Source organism: Aethalodelphis obliquidens, unplaced genomic scaffold (assembly GCF_003676395.1).
Source record: "Aethalodelphis obliquidens isolate GAN/ISIS:26980383/991018 unplaced genomic scaffold, ASM367639v1 scaffold75, whole genome shotgun sequence".
NCBI classification, from domain to species: Eukaryota; Metazoa; Chordata; class Mammalia; order Artiodactyla; family Delphinidae; genus Aethalodelphis; species Aethalodelphis obliquidens.
The window spans coordinates 7,767,512-7,783,781 of NW_020838019.1; the positions used below are offsets into that span (position 1 = coordinate 7,767,512).

Here is a 16,270-nt window from a genome sequence, read left to right on the forward strand (position 1 = left end):
AAAACCCATCAGACTCACCAGAGTTTTCAAATTAACTCCCTTATTGCCCAAGGGATCGCTCTGAAAGAGATTTCTCCAGCCTCAAATCTCCTGAAGAAAATTCTGAATTTGAAACAGAATGCAAATAATGCGTTTTGACTCCCTAATCAACAAATGGGATCAACTTGAATTGATTAAGAACCTTTGAAATTAGCTGTCTTTAATTCTCTCCATGGCCTGCTGCTGGTACTCTGAAGATAGGAGGGGAGTGTGTGTTGGAAAGTTTGGTCTCATTTTTTTTCAGAGCTCATATAATGGTCTTTTCTTAAAAAAAGAAAACACGTTTTAAAAATTTTAATGGTGACACAACTCTAAGAAAGCAAGCATTCACCTGGTGCAAATATATGGCTTTTCATGAAGTACATTTCCAATAGTTGGCTGCATGAAACCTGCACAACTTTACTGAAACAAACAAAAATCATAAAATCTGAAATGAATGTATAAATAATATGCAACTGTCTAGACAGTATAGGTCACTTGCAAAGAGAGCAGGTAGGGAAAAAATTGTCCATCAGTCAGACAACCATAACTGATTCTGATGCTAAATAATGGTGGAGATATTCAGCATTCTCTCTATGCGAAAGGCTTCGCTGAGCATTCTCCTCTTCCCAAGCCAGTGGCCTTCTGCTTATCTAGTGCTTTATGCAGTCTGGAAAACGCACTTACTATTTAAACATTAAAATTAATGCCCAAAGAACAGCAGTTGAGCAAGGCGGGGGGAGGGGTTGCCACTGACCTGTGTGATTGGCCTTTGGTAAAGCAAAAATAGCCCTTCTAGATCAACAATATGAGATTTCCATACCCACAGAATCTTAAACAGATGTAGTTATGGAAACTTTAGGCTAGCAAAAGACCCAAACACACACACTCAAATTTCATGGAACTTTTTTACTCTCCAGTAATAATGTGTAAGAATAGATTCAGGTCCTTAAATAGTGTACTTTTAAAAAATTTATAATAATCTGTGTACATAGCAAAAAAAAAAAAGGCTTGAAACTCAACCAAATGCGTTAAATAATGATTGCGGTTTTTAGCACCCTGGAATGTGATAATCTCAGCAGTCACAGAGCAGGGCGATGGCTGCTGCCCTCCCAAACTATGAACACAGGTGAGGTTCATCAGCTTGTGCCTAGGGGTGGGCGTTACCAACCAGCTGGCTTGGCAGCCCCATGGGCCCACAGTCTCTTTGCGAGAGGAACCCGAAGTGAGGCTACCATGAATTAGGCCTAATGCCTGCAGGAGGAAAGATCCCTGCTCACCTTGCCAGGGAGAAAGTGGGTGGGCAGACAGGTGTCAGCCCTGCTCTGAGCTGAGCAACCATACTGGCCAAATGGGTCAAACCCTTAGGGAAGACGATGATAATAAAATAAGAAGAAGAGTAACAGCCGCCATTTATGGAGCGCTTACTACATGTCAGACACTGAGCAATCGTAAAGGCCTGAGTCTGGAGGACTGTCTCATTCAACCCTCACCGCAATCCTAGGGAGCTGCTCTGATTTACTATCCTCATTTGACGTTGGAGAAACTTGAGGCTCAGAGCAAATAACTTGCCTGAAGCCAAACAGGAATAAGTGGCTGAGTGCAAGTTTGATTCCAAGTTCCTGTTTTTTTGCGATACGCGGGCCTCTCACTGTTGTGGCCTCTCCCGTTGCGGAGCACAGGCTCCGGACGCGCAGGCTCAGCGGCCATGGCTCACGGGCCCAGCCGCTCCGCGGCATGTGGAATATTCCCAGACCAGGGCACAAACCCGTGTCTCCTGCCTCGGCAGGCGGACTCTCAACCACTGCGCCACCAGGGAAGCCCTCCAGGTTCCTTTAAAGCGAAGCTCACCTCTTTCCCCGCGTGACCTTTTGCCTCTCCGGCTGCCCCCCCTCGGGGCCGACTTTGCCAGGAGATGCTGCGGGCACCGCGCCCCTGGGGCCCATAGCAGAAGAACGTCCGCTTCTTGCAAGAAGCAAGATGCATACTTTCACTATGTTGGCATAAAGGCAAATATTTCTATTCTACGCAAGCAGTCGTAAAATCTCATTTTCTTTTCTTTTTTTTAATTAAAAAGGGGCCACGAACCGCAATGTTGGCGCTTGAGCAGAAGAGACTCCCCCGGCCTTCCGCTTCGCATACCTGGCCAAGCTGAAGAGAAGGGCGGTGGCCGCTCCGGAGGGATTCTGGTCCCGAGGCCGCGGAAGGGAGGGCGACGCTGCGTCTGCAAAGCCCGGCAAGTGGGCGCGGTTGGGCTCCGGTGCCCTCGCTCCGCTCTGGGACTCCTCCGAGGCCTGCAGGGACGCGGCGGCCTGCTGCGCCCTGGCCTGGAGCGATCTCTCGAAGCGTCGGAGACCCTCCTTCCGCTGGCGGCCGCCTCACGCAACGCGACTCGGAAGCGTCCTTGCAGCAGCCGCTCTGACTTCCGGGTCGCGGCCACCGGCACCCCGTGAGCCCGGGCCTATGCTCGCTGGTGTATGAGACGCCCTTCAACGCCCAGGTCAGCCCCCACCAGGCCCGCTGCCGCTACCTGCTGCCCTGCTGGGCCGACTTCCTGGACCGGATCGCAGATGTGGGCTTCGTGGGCCGCTGGTGGCTGCCGGGGTACCAGATGCGCGACTGCGACCTCAAGGCCCACGAGTTCCTGCACCTGCCGGCACATGTGCACGCAGTCGGGCCCCACCAGCTGTACCCGGAGGCCAACGAGCGGCTCTTCGATGAGGAGAAGCCCAAGCCCGTGGTGCTCACCGCCTATCACGTGGTCCAGGCACTGTGGGAGGAGCAGGTCTTAAAGCAGGAGAAGAAGGACCAGGTCGCCCTGAGCCAGGCCGACCCGCTGGTGCCATCGGAGGTCGCGAGATGAAACCCAGTCCGGCCTGGGTCCGGACCGGGCTCTGAACCCCGGCAGACGGCTGGCCTGGGACTGTGCAGTTGGTGTGTGCAAGCCTCAGGTGCAGAGTGATAGAAATAAATTACGTGTAGTGTTCTCTCCCTGGGATTTCACAAAATTGGGGGCCTCTGTCTGACCTGTTCCTTGTGAGCTGAAGCTAATTCATAGAGCCTTCTTGGTCTGGGGGTTGGGGAGAGCAGAGCGACATGCCATGTCATGTTTATCACTGCCAGAGTTGGTAAGGAGCCTCCGACAGAAATAAGGCTTTTTCACTGGGCTTCACGGTTCCCCTGACTGAGGTATCACAGTTGTTAGGTGACTCCCAGACTCTCCTAAGAAACTTCAACTTTTCATTTTAGATTTTGAACTGAGGGCTTTCCTGGTGAAGAAAAGAAAAAGAATCCGCCTGCTAATGCAGGGGGCACGGGTTTGATCCCTGGTCTGGGAAGATCCCACATGCCGCGGAGCAACTAAGTCTGTGCGCCACAACTACTGAGCTTGTGCTCTAGAGCCCTCGAGCCACAACTACTGAGCCCGCGTGCCTAGAGCCTGTGCTCCTCAACAAGAGAAGCCACCACAATGAGAAGCCCGTGCACCGCAAAGAAGAGTAGCCCCCGCTCGCCTCAACTAGAGAAAGCCGCACACAGCAACGAAGACCCAACACAGCCAAAAATAAAAACAAATAAATACATTTTAAAAAAACCAACAACAACAAAAGAACTGCCAGCGGACATTCTGGAACACCGATCTCAGTCATCTACCTTTTGGTTTTAAATTTGTCAGATGCCCTTGCTCAGCCCTTCTCACTAGGAGCAGTGGCGGCTGGCCCTGGTCACCTGAGGCCTCCCTCTGCCATCTCTCTCTTCCAGCAGGTCTCTACCAGGTCGGTCCTGAGACCAGGGCCATTTCATCCTCCCATCCCTTCCTCCTGGGCTGCCAGTGTTATTTATTTTCCATGCCTTTGATCCATTTCCCTCTTGTTTTGACCAAGCAAACAGCACACATCTGCTGCCACCAGGAGGTGTCAATAGTTCATACTGCTCAATTTGTATGCCCCAAATCCACTGTAGGGATGATTTTTGCCATGCCTGTATCTCAAGTTTCAATTTCAAAGTATTATGCTGCGTTCTTGGCATTAAAAATTCATAGGTTGAATTAAAGATTTATTTTTAAGGGGGGTACCTTATTATAAGGCAAATCACGTTCTTTTCATTTTAGACATATTGGCTATTACGATTTCATCTTTTTTGCTAAAAGCTCAATTACATCAATATCGCTCGAGACCCTCCAAACACTGAGCTGAAAGCCAGGCTTCTCAGCAGCCAAGTGCCTATTGCCCTGGAAGGATTAACTTTTCTAAGAGTGAATCCCATCCGCCTGATGCAGAGTTATCTCCCTAATAAAAAGCTGATCGAGTTACACCTCTGCTTAAAATCTCTGCCAGCTTCCTGTTGCTTACAGAATGACGTTTAAACGCCTTCTTCTGTCTTACAAAGCCTTCCACAGATTGGGCCCAGCCTGCCTTTCACTGTTCCTGCGGCACATTCCACTCTTCTTCACACGGAAGGAAACCAGGACATGCCAAAATGTCCTGGTCTCCCTCACCCTTCAACCTTCAACCAAGACCTCGGTTCAATGTGCTTCTATAATTCAGTTTACCTGGCCATATGGTAAAATATCTATTACGTCCATCCCTCCCCCCAGACTGATTTCCCAAAGATAGGAACTGAGCATTATTCCTCTCTGTAACCCCAGGTTCAGCACAGGGCCAAGCACACTGCAGAAACATTAGTAGGTGAATGAATAAATGATTGAGTTGGATGAATGAATTCAACGGCCCAAGAACTCATACGCAACAGAACATGACAACAAAATCAACAACATCAATGTTTCCAGTCTTACATTTAGTAAGTATAGAGAAAACTAGTATATACAGGGAATCAATTCCCTACCTTTACTAAGTCTTCTAAGACAGGCTGTGACTACAGTAAGTGCTCAGGAAATAATCCAAATGGTCCAAGGCTTTGGTGGAGATCAGAGCTTCCGAGCTGTGCGTGCTGGGTAGAGGGCAGGTGCTTGGGAGAGGGAGAAAAATGTCTCGAAATGGATGAGAGCCACCCGGGCTGGTGTGAGACAACACAAGAGGCCCTTCTTAGCAAGAAAGGGCCGCAGACTTTCAGTTGTTAAGGATGAAGAAAGTGACAAGGACAGGAACCTCTGGTGAAGGGGTAGGCATGATGGAAAGGGGGATTTCTAGAAAAAGTCAACCATGGCTCTCCTGACTTAAAAGCAATGGGAGGGCTCCCCTGGTGGCGCAGTGGTTGAGAGTCCGCCTGCCGATGCAGGGGACACGGGTTCGTGCCCCGGTCTGGGAAGATCCCACGTGCCGCGGAGCGGCTGGGCCCATAAGCCATGGCCACTGAGCCTGCGCATCCGGAGCCTGTGCTGCATATCCGGAGCCTGTGCTGCATATCCGGAGCCTGTGCTGCACATCCGGAGCCTGTGCTCCGCAACAGGAGAGGCCACAACAGTGAGAGGCCGGCGTACCGCAAAAAAAAAAAAAAAAAAAAAGCAATGGGAGTGGCTCCTTTGAAGGATGAAGATGCTTTTACGCAGGGACTCAATTCTGAAGAAAGTTTTCAAAGTGCTGTTTTGAACTGTGAGACGAAAGGGCAAGGATAAAATACGTGGAAAGTGGACAGCTATTCCCTAATGCTGCTGGTCCCTTTCTCCCCTTCACTCGCTCCCCAGAGGAGAAGGAGCTACCTGCCTAGTTGGCCTGAGCTTGGCTCGGCTGGTCCTGGCTCTGTCTCAGGGCTGTCTGCCTGGAGGGGGCATCTCCTCTTGCTTCTGCACGCACAGGATGAGTTACCTTGGGCCTGGCATCTCCTTTCTGGAGGCAGGTAGGAAGGCCATTTCTACCGGTCTGAACTCATGAGATTTCTCAGATGGGAGACAGTGACCCTATCTGCCGTTGACCAAGGAAGTGTCTGCTTTACAAAGGGGCCGTCCTAATACCTTGTCTTGGAGGAGGGAGTGAGAAGCAAGATGTGGAAACCCAATTACTGGGCCACGGATTCCAGCCACATGTTCTAATTGAGTGAGGCCAGCAATAAAGACAACATTTTGATCTTCATCTATCTGATGCTTGTAGATATTTCCTGATTAATTCTGAAATTTGAGGGGAAAGGATTTCAGTTCGCCACTTCTGAAAACCCAGCACGCTGCTTATGTTCTTTTAGCTCTGAATTAAGTGATGGGCCCCTGGACCGCTCTCTGCAGGAACCCAGGGAAAGAGCTCTTTCTTCAGCTGACACTTCTGATTTAAGGCGTCTGCCTCATTTGATCTCATTTGGGGTCTCCATTTACAGTTCCAGGGGAGACCCCTGAGTTTCACAATAGCTGGAGGTGTCAGCCAGACCGAGGGGTGACAACAACCACCTAACCAGAAGGAAACACACAACCTTTGTGAGCTATAAGCTGAACCGAATCCAATTGCTCATCATACTCAACCTGAAATACCTCGGAGACATTGTAGGTTTGGTTCCAGGCCACAGCAATAAATCAAATATCGCAATAAAGTGAGTCACACGAACGTTTTGGTTTCCTAGGGCCTGTAAAAGTTATGTTTACGCTATACTGCAGTCTATTAAGTGCTCAATAGTGTTCTGTACAAAAACAATGTAGATACCTTAATTAAAAAACACTATCGTGGGCTTCCTTGGTGGCGCAGTGGTTGAGAGTCCACCTGCCGATGCAGGGGACGCGGGTTCGTGCCCCGGTCCGGGAGGATCCCACATACCGCAGAGCGGCTGGGCCTGTGAGCCATGGCCACTGAGCCCGTGCGTCCGGAGCCTGTGCTCCGCAACGGGAGAGGCCACAAAAAAACAAAAACAAAAAAACCCCACTATCGATAAAAAAAACGCTCACCATCATCTGAGCCTTTAGAGAGTTGTAATCTTTTTGCAATAGTAACATCAAACATCACTGATCACTGATCACCACAACAAATATGATAATGAAAAAGTGAAATATTGTGAGAATTACCAAATGTGGCACAGAGACCCAAAGTGAGCAAATGCTATTGGAAAAATGGCGCCCATAGACTTGCCTGATAGGGGTTGCCACGAACCATCAATTTGTAAAAAACACAACATCTGCAAAGGTCAATAAAGCAAAGTGCAATAAGACAAGTTATGTCTGCAGAGAGATACTGAACTAGATACTTTCTTAAAAAAATAAAAGACCTCACCTACTGCATCAAAAGAAAATCAAAGCTTCAAAATACTTTCTGAATAGAACTATTTCATTCTCTTCAAGTATCAAATACCTATCAGGTAATATTTTTTTCCCAGCATAGAAAAATATTCAGCAAATTCAACCATGTTTATTGCTTCCCTCTCATCCTTTAAATTTCTCTAAATTAACTTACCTTCCCTTTTGGTTACCACCTTTCAATTCTGTTTCAACTTTAACAGTATATATGCATGAATGATCAATAAAAGTAGTCAAAAGATTTTATCTGTGTTGGTATAATATTTCATGTTTTTTCAAAGAAGAAATGTTGAAATTCATGGCTGAAGCACATGTGATGATGGAATTTCCTCTTCTTAAGACACTTTAAAGAATTTTTGAAGGATGATCTTTTAATAGATTGCAAGTAGATAAAACCTGTCCCATTGCTCTCCAGGTAGTTGGCCTCTGGGGCTTCTAGTCCTGACTTGTACACTGCTCAGTAGAGTACTATTTATATAAGAGGGTTGGAGAGTTGTATGCCTGTTCGGTTATTTGTTCATTAGCTGATTCATTCATTCATTCATTCAACAAATATTCAGTGAGCCCCTCTGTGATAGGCCCATAGTGGGTCGAGGAAATTAATAGTAAATAAATCATAGCCATCCTTTGAATTCACAGATTAGTAGAGAAAACAGAAACCTCAGTGGATAAATCATCATAGAATAAGGACTACAGAGAGGTAACAAGGAATTCTGAGAACTTTTTATGTTTCTGATTAATGGTAGTGTTCATTTCTTTTATCCATAGTTGAAACATCTATTTCCAGAGAATTCTAGTTCAAGGAAGTAAGCTTCTCAACTCTATTCAACTGCATTCTGTCATGCAGGAGGTACGTCTTAACCTCCCAAGGACTTCTGAACTGTGTCAGCTACATAACTGTCGGTAGGATGGGCTATGGTTAGAAATGACATGAATAATAGGCATAGCCAACTGCTCTGCACTTACTTTGGGCCAGGCACTTTTCAAAGCACTTTAACTCATTGCACCCTTAAAACCACCCTGTGAGGTAGATCCTATTGTAATCCCTGTTCAAAAATGATGAATCTGAGACACAGAGAAGGTGAATAACGCCTCCGAGCACACATAAAGGGTTAAGCATATACTTTTATTTACTCAGTGAAATATAAACTTGAGAGGGTCTCTGAATTAACTCCCTGCCATTGGTTCCTTCTCTTTCATAAAAATAATGTGCAAAATTTAAAAGCAAACAAACAAAAAATCAAAATAATCATGCTTCCCGAGTTTCAGGGTTATAAGTTAATAGAAATGTTCTGTTTTCTCAAAAATTGAACTTTTTATCTTCTATGAATACTCTCATTTAGGCCTAAAATATACAGCCTGTATGTTTTTTAAAAAGCAGCAACTTGAAATCTAATAGATAAAAATTTATATTTATAAAAAACATATAAATTATATAAAAGTAATAATCTAATCTTTCTTGCAATGAGACAAACTAAATTTGAAAAAAAATCAGTGAAGTTCAGGGCCCTAAATTCATTTAAGAAATATGCACATAAAATAACTGCAAAATCACAGGTTATTCAAGAAAAACCAAAAGAACAAGGCCTTCCCTTGCTTGTCAAAGATACAAGAAGAAAGATTTATTGAATGCTAGTGAAATAAAGATTTGAGCATTCATTCTGCCTGAGGGACTGTATCTTAGTTTTCATACCTAAAATCCTCACAACCGAGACAATCCTTTGATTAAAACATTGTCTGTAGGAAGCCCCTGCACTCTATGGGTTACCTAAGAGGAGAGGAAGCTCATTATAACATATTAGCATCTTGTGATAAATTATAACAGCTTAATTTGTCAAAGTAGCCAACTACAACCTTGGAAAGCATTCAGCAGAGATAATAAAAGAATAGGACTAAGGAAATGTGAAATTTAATTAATGATGAATCATTATGGCTTTTCATGGATTTTTGACCATACTATTTCTTATTGATTTGTGAGAGCTCTTTATATATGTTAGTGAAAATCTGCTGTTTTTTTCCCCTTAGCATTCCTTCTCCCTTATTCTGATAACAGAATCTCTCTGTATTATGAAAAATTCATCCCAAGTAGTGTGTTTTGCACTGACCTACCCCTTTCCCTGCCACAAGGGTAGCACATGATCCATGCCTGGGCAGAATCATCAGTGGGTAACACACTAGAATCCCAGAACAAAAGAGAAACAGGAGCAAAAGAGAAAGAAACCTTCCTTCAGCTACAGGGGTTATTCAGTGATGGACCTGTGACCCAAACTGGGTTAGAATCCTTCCAAAAGTTTCTGTGCTGGAGCGATCAGAGAAGCAGCACTCTTTCCTGGAGGAGTGTTAGGTTGGTAGGATAGGAGAGACCGGGCTACAGGCAACCAACATGGCTTCCTTATGATGGAAGCTTCAGGCCTCTCCATCCCTGGGCTCTCCAGTTACAGAAACTAGCAAATCCCCGTGCATGTTTCAGCAAGTTTGAGCAGGACTCTTCAGTTGAAAGCAACCATAAAAAAGCACATATTGAAGGTATTAACGTTTGGTCTGTCACATAAGCAGTAAGTGTTTTCTCCAATTGTTTGTTTTTTAATTTTGTTTAAGGAGGTTTCTGTCATATGGAAGTTTTTTGTTTTTAAGGAGTCAGTCCTTTTCCTCTTTAGTGTCTGGCTTTGATGATATACTTCAAACATCCTCCTTAAACTCCTTCTCTAACCAAAATTAACAAATGTAATAGTTATCTATTGTTTTCCTTGTACTTTTCTGGTTTTGTCTTTACATTTAACCTTTAATCCATCGTGAATTTGTGGTATGGTAAGGTGTGTAATAGGTAGTCATTTTTATTTGCACATAAACATCAGTTGTCCTAACGTTATTTGGTAAACAATCCAATCTTTTTCTCGTTATTTCAACGCTGCCTTTACTTTGTCCCAATCCATACTCATGCTTTGGTTTTTGTCTTGGCTCTCTATTATCTTCCATCAAGGTACCCCTCTTCCTGTACTAGTTCTGCACCAATGTTAATTAGTGGATTCTTGGGGAACTCCCTGGTGGTTCAGTGGTTAGGGCTCTGCGCTTCCACTGCAGGGGACACGGGTTTGATCCCTGGTCGGGGAACTAATATCCTGCATGCCACACAGCGCGGCCAAAAAAACAGGATTCTTATACCTGGCAGAAGAAAGTTCACTCTTCTTGCTATTCTTACACATTTAATTCCATATTAGTTTTGAATCATTTTTTTTAAAAATCATAAAAACCTTGCTGCGGTTTGCTTGGGACTGTACATGTGCATGAATTGAGAAAAGCAGTATCTTTATTATTTTGAGTCCATCCATGCAAAGATGAGAGGCACTCTTGAATTATTAAAGTGATTTTCATGTCCATCAGTAGAGTTTAATAACTTTGCTTATATTGGTCTTGGGCATTTCCTATTTTTGTTAATTTTAAAAATGGTATTGTTTTAACCATTATATTTAAAAAATAGTGTTTAATATTATGTAGGAAAGCTATTGGCTTTACCATTAGGATGGTTAACCCTCTTGGTTCCAACAATTCTCATTATTTCTTGGGTTTTTCAGGTGGACAATTCCAATAACTGTAAATAACAATATTTGGGGCCACCTCCTTTCTAATACAGAAACCTTATTTTTTTTATTTTCACTAATTATTTTGGTGAACACTTGCAGAATCTTGTTAAAACATTTCACCCATAACGGGACATGATGGTCTTGTTTCCAACTGTAATGATAGATTCTAGAGGGTTTCAATACTAAGATATTGATTTACTGGTTTGAGATTTATATATATGATAAAATTGTCATACCTAGGTTAAAGAAGTATTCTATTCCAATTTAACTAAGTCTTTTTTCTTTTTTGCCTTTAATTTGTTTATCATTGAGGCAAAAATCTACATGTAAATGCACAGATCTTACTTTTTATAGTTTGATAAGTTTTGAAAAATTTGCATACAGCCATTTCTATTAGCCATTTCTAACTCACACTTCTAAAGAAATACAGAACATTTCCATCCTCCCAGAAAGTTCCTTCCTATTTTCCTTTTGATCGCCATCCACACCCTGATTTCAAGGCAACCATTGCTCAAATTTCTGTCACTATAGTTTTTTTCATTGAGATATAATTCATATACTATAAAATTAATCCTTTTAAAGTATACAGTTCAATGATATATTCACAAAGTTGTACTATCATTACCACTATCTAATTTTAGAATATTTTCATCACCCCCAAAAGACACTACATACCTATCAGCAGTCACTCCCCACTGCCCCTTCCTGCCAGCCCCTGGCAACTACTGAACTACTTTCTGTCTGTATGGATTTGCCAGTTCTAGTGCTTTCATATAAATGGAGTCATACAACACATGGCGTTTTGTGTCTGGCTTTCAGTTACCGTAACGTTTTTAAGGTTTGCCTGCATTGTGGCATGTATCAGTACTTTCTTTTTATTGCTAAGTAATATTTTATTGTATGGATATACCACAGTTTGTTTACCCACTCATCAATTGGTGGGTATTTGGGTGGTTCCCACTTTTTTTCTACTATGAATAATTCTGCTGTGAGCACTCGTGTACGAGATTTTTTTGTAAACCTATGTTTTCAATTCTCCTATGTATCTTGGAATATAGGTTAGTTTTGCCTGTTATAAAACTTGATATAAATGGAATCGTGGTTCTCGTGTCTGACTTCTTTTTGCCCAGCATAATGTTTTTGAGATTCATTCATGTAGGTTGTTTCTTTTTGTGCTGTGTAGTATTTTATTCTATGAATATACCACAGTTTGTTGATCCAGTCTCCCAAGGATGGACTTTTGATCTGTTTTCAGTTTGGGGCTATTATGAATAAAGCTGTTATGAACACTCTTATACATATCTTTTTATGAACTTATGTTTCAGTTTCTTTAAGTATGTAGCTAGGCGTTGAATTACTAGATCATAGAGTAAATGTATGTTTAGCTTATAAAAAATTTCAGTGTCTTCCAAGTGGTTATACCATTTTAAATTCCTACCAGAGATAGATTCAAATTCTGATCACTCCACATTCTCATTAACATTTGGTATGGTCAGCATTTTAAAATTTTATCTATTTTGTGGGTGTGAAGTAGTATACCATTATGGTTTTAATTAATATTTTTCTGATGACTAATGAATTTTTGGTGTGCTTTTTAATTACTGGTATCTGTTCTATTGTAATTGCCTGTTCAGGTCTTTTGCAAATTTAAGAAATTGTGTTGTCCTTTTAGTAATGAGTTATAAAAGATTCAAGTCCTCGATACTAGATACAAGTTCTTTGCCACATATATTTTCTGTGAATATTTTCTCCCAGTCTGTAGCTTGTCTATTCCTGTACTTAATGATACGATTTGATAAGCAGAAATTTTTAATTTTGATGAAATCTGATTTTTGTAAATATTATGGTTATTTCTACCAGTGTTCTTTCTAGGAAGTCTTTATTTACTTCACGGTCATAAAAATTTTCTCCTATGTTTTCTTCTAGGAACTTTATAGTTTTGGTTCTTACAATTAGGTCTATTACCCATCCCAAATGAACTTTTTTATACGGACTGAAGTAAGGGTCAAGGTTCATTTTTTTTCCATCTGGGTATTCAGTTCCTCCAGCATCACTTGTTGAAGGTTTTTCTTTATTGAATTCTTTCAATGCCATTGTCAAAAATCAATTTATTGTGATAATACAGGCTTATTTCTGGAATCTCTATTGTGTCTCATTGACCAGACTATTCTTACACTATTCTTACACTAATAACATACTATATTGATTTTTCTAAATTAAATATAGTTGATGTACAATGTTTTGTTAGATTCAGGTATACTACGTAATGATTTGACATTTGCTTATTATTATGAAATGATCATGATCAGTCCCATAGAAAGTTACCACAATATTATTGACCATATTTCTAATAATGTATACTACATCCCTGTGGCTTATTACATAAACGGAATTTTACACCTCTTAATCCTCTTTATCTATTTCATTCACTCCTCCTACCCTCCCTCCCTTATGGCAACCACCCATTTGTTTTCTGTATCTATGAGTCTGTTTTCATTTTGTTTTGTTCCTTGATTTTGTTTAGAATGCCATACGTAAGTGAGATCATGCGGTATTTGTCTCTCTCTGTCTGACTTACTTCACTTAGCATAATACCCTCTAGATCCATCCATGTTGTTGCAAATGACAAGATTTCATTTTTTATGAACGATAAACATATATACTACATCTTCTTTATTCGTTCATCTACTGACAGACAATTAAGTTGCTTTTGTATCTCGGCTATAATGCTGCAATGAACACTGGAGTGCGTATATCTTTTTGAATTAATGTTTTTGTTTTCTTCTGGTAAACACCCAGAACTGAAACTGCTGGATCATATGGCAGCTCTATTTTTAACTTTTTGAGGCACCTCCATAATGTTTTCCAAAGCGGCTGCACCAATGAACGGTCCAAACAACAGTGTGCAGGGATTCCCTTTTTCCCACATTCTCTCCAACACATGTTATTTGTTGTCTTTTTGATAATAACCACTCTGAAAGGTTTGAGGTGGTATCTCGTGGTTTTGATTTGCCTTTCCCTGATGATTAGTGATGCTGAGCACCATTTCATGTACCTGTTGGCCATCTGTATGCCTTCTTTGGAAAAAATGTCTATTCAGGTGCTCTTTCCTATTTTGTAATCCAGTTGTTTTTTTTTTTTTAATGTTGAGTTGTATGAATGCTTTGTATATTTTGGATATTAACCCCTTATTAGATATATTGTTTGCAAATATCTACTCTCATTTGGTAGGCTGCCTTTTTGTTTTGTTGATAGTTTCCTTCACTGTGCAATGCTTTTTAGTTTGATATAGCCCCATTTGCTTATTTTTGCTTTTGCTTCCCTTGCCTGAGAAGACATAGGCAAAAAGTATATATGTATTGCTAAGACTGATTCTAAGAGTGTACTGTCTATGTTTTCTTCTAGGAGTTTTATGGTTTCAGGTCTTATATTAAAGTCTTTAAGCATTTTGAGGTGTCTTTGTCTTTGTTTTTTGGTTTTTTGGTATATGGTGTGATAAGGTGACCCGTTTGATTTTTTTTGCATGTAGCTGGCCAGGTTTCCCAATTGAAGAGGCTGTCTTTTCTCCATTGTATATTCTTGCCTCCTTTGTTGTAAATTAATCAGCCATATAAATGTGGGTTCATTTCTGGGTTCTCTATTCTGTTTCATTGATCTATATGTCTGATTTTGTGCCAGTACCATACTGTTTTGATTACTGTACCTTTGTAGCATAAGGAATAAGGAAGTGTGCCTCCAGCTTTGTTCTTTGTTCTTCTTTCTCAAGATTGTTTTGGCTACTCAGGGTCTTTTCTGTTTCCATACAAATTTTAGAATTATTTATTCTAGTTCTGTGAAAAATTCCATTGGTATTTTGATAGGAATTGCATTGAATCTGTACATTGCCTTGGGTAGTATGGTCATTTTAACAACATTAATTCTTTCAGTCCATAAGCACATAATATCTTTCCAATTGCTTATATTGTCTTCAATTTCTTTCATCAATGTCATAACTTCTGAGTTACCTCCTTGGTTAGATTTATTCCTAAGTATTTTATTCTCTTTGATGCAACTGTGAATGTTTTCTTAATTTCTCTTTCTGATAGTTTTTTCTTAGTATATGGAAATGCAACAGATTTCTGTATATTAATTTTGTATCCTGAACATTTACTGAGTTTATTTATTAGTTCTAATAGTTTTTTGGTGGTGTCTTTAGGATTTTCCATATAGGTGACCTTTGAACAATATGAGTTTGAGCTGCACAAATCCACTGATATGTATATTTTGTCAATAAAAGTACAAAAATATACGTGCAAGAGTTGTATTGAAGTGGATAGCGTATTCTTACACAGGCATAGGTGAGTGACATTCCATATAGAATTAATAATGTGCTAGTTTTCTTACTGTTTTATATCTTCGTTTTCAAAGGATTACCTTACTGTACAGTGTGCTTCTCTCTCTCTCATAATTGGAGAAACTGCATATCAGCCTCTCATCACAGGTAAGTGGTTTTCTAAATAATGTAACAGTGTTTCCAGTACTGTATTATGAATATGACTGTAATATTGTGTGTCATAAAGAAAATTTATAACAATTCATTCATTAGCCTATACGCTAGGCTACCATGAAGCAATTGTATCAGTTACACTAGGCTAACATAAAGCAATCATATTGCTGCTTCTTTGTTATCAATGCATGAATCATTATACTTGTAAAGAAATATGAATTTCTTTTTCACATTATCTTTTCATTTTTGCTGTCTGCTATTAGTAATATGTATAATATCTACTGTGCTTTGTATCATATAAGCCAATATTGATGTAGGTGCTGACAGATAGACAATTCATCTTGTAAATGGATGACATAAACTTAACAGTATTGAAAATATATAGTACAATACTGTAAATGTATTTTCTCTTCGTTAATTTTCTTAATAACATTTTCTTTTCTCTGGCTCACTTAATTGTAAGAATACAGTATATAGTACATATAACATACAAAATATGTGTTAATTGACTGTGTTATTAGTAAGGCTTCCAGTCATAAGTAGGCTATTGATAGTTACGTTTTTGGAGAGTCAAAAGTCATACACAGATTTTCAGCCATGCAGGGGGTCGGCTCCCCTAGCCCTTGTGTTGTTCAAGGGTCAACTATGTATAGTATCATGTCATCTGCCAATGGTGGTAATTTTACAGCCTTCTATCCAATTTGGATTCCTTTGATTTCTTGTCTGATTGCTGTGGCAATCCACATTTGCTCTGATACCTCACTTTTGCAGCATATGAAGTTCTGACTTTTCACCAAGGCAAAAACTACCTGTACTATTTTTCTTTTTGACCCTACTCTTCCCTAACCCCTGGATTCATGTGTTCCTAAGTCTACCCAGGCCTCAGCACAACAAACTTCTTAGGTCTACTTGGAATTTTAGTTAAACACCTATTTTATCCTGTATTTCTTGAGATTATATACAGCGAAAAGAAAAGGAAAGTGATATTTAGTGAGTAGAGTGACAGCAAAATTATTAAAA

General features: G+C 40.8%; 1 pseudogene; it reads left to right on the plus strand.

The window, feature by feature from the left end:
- Positions 1 to 1,056: 1,056 nt before the first annotated feature.
- Positions 1,057 to 2,881, plus strand: LOC113612364 (mitochondrial import inner membrane translocase subunit Tim29 pseudogene; annotated as a pseudogene).
- The last annotated feature ends 13,389 nt before the right edge of the window (positions 2,882 to 16,270 follow it).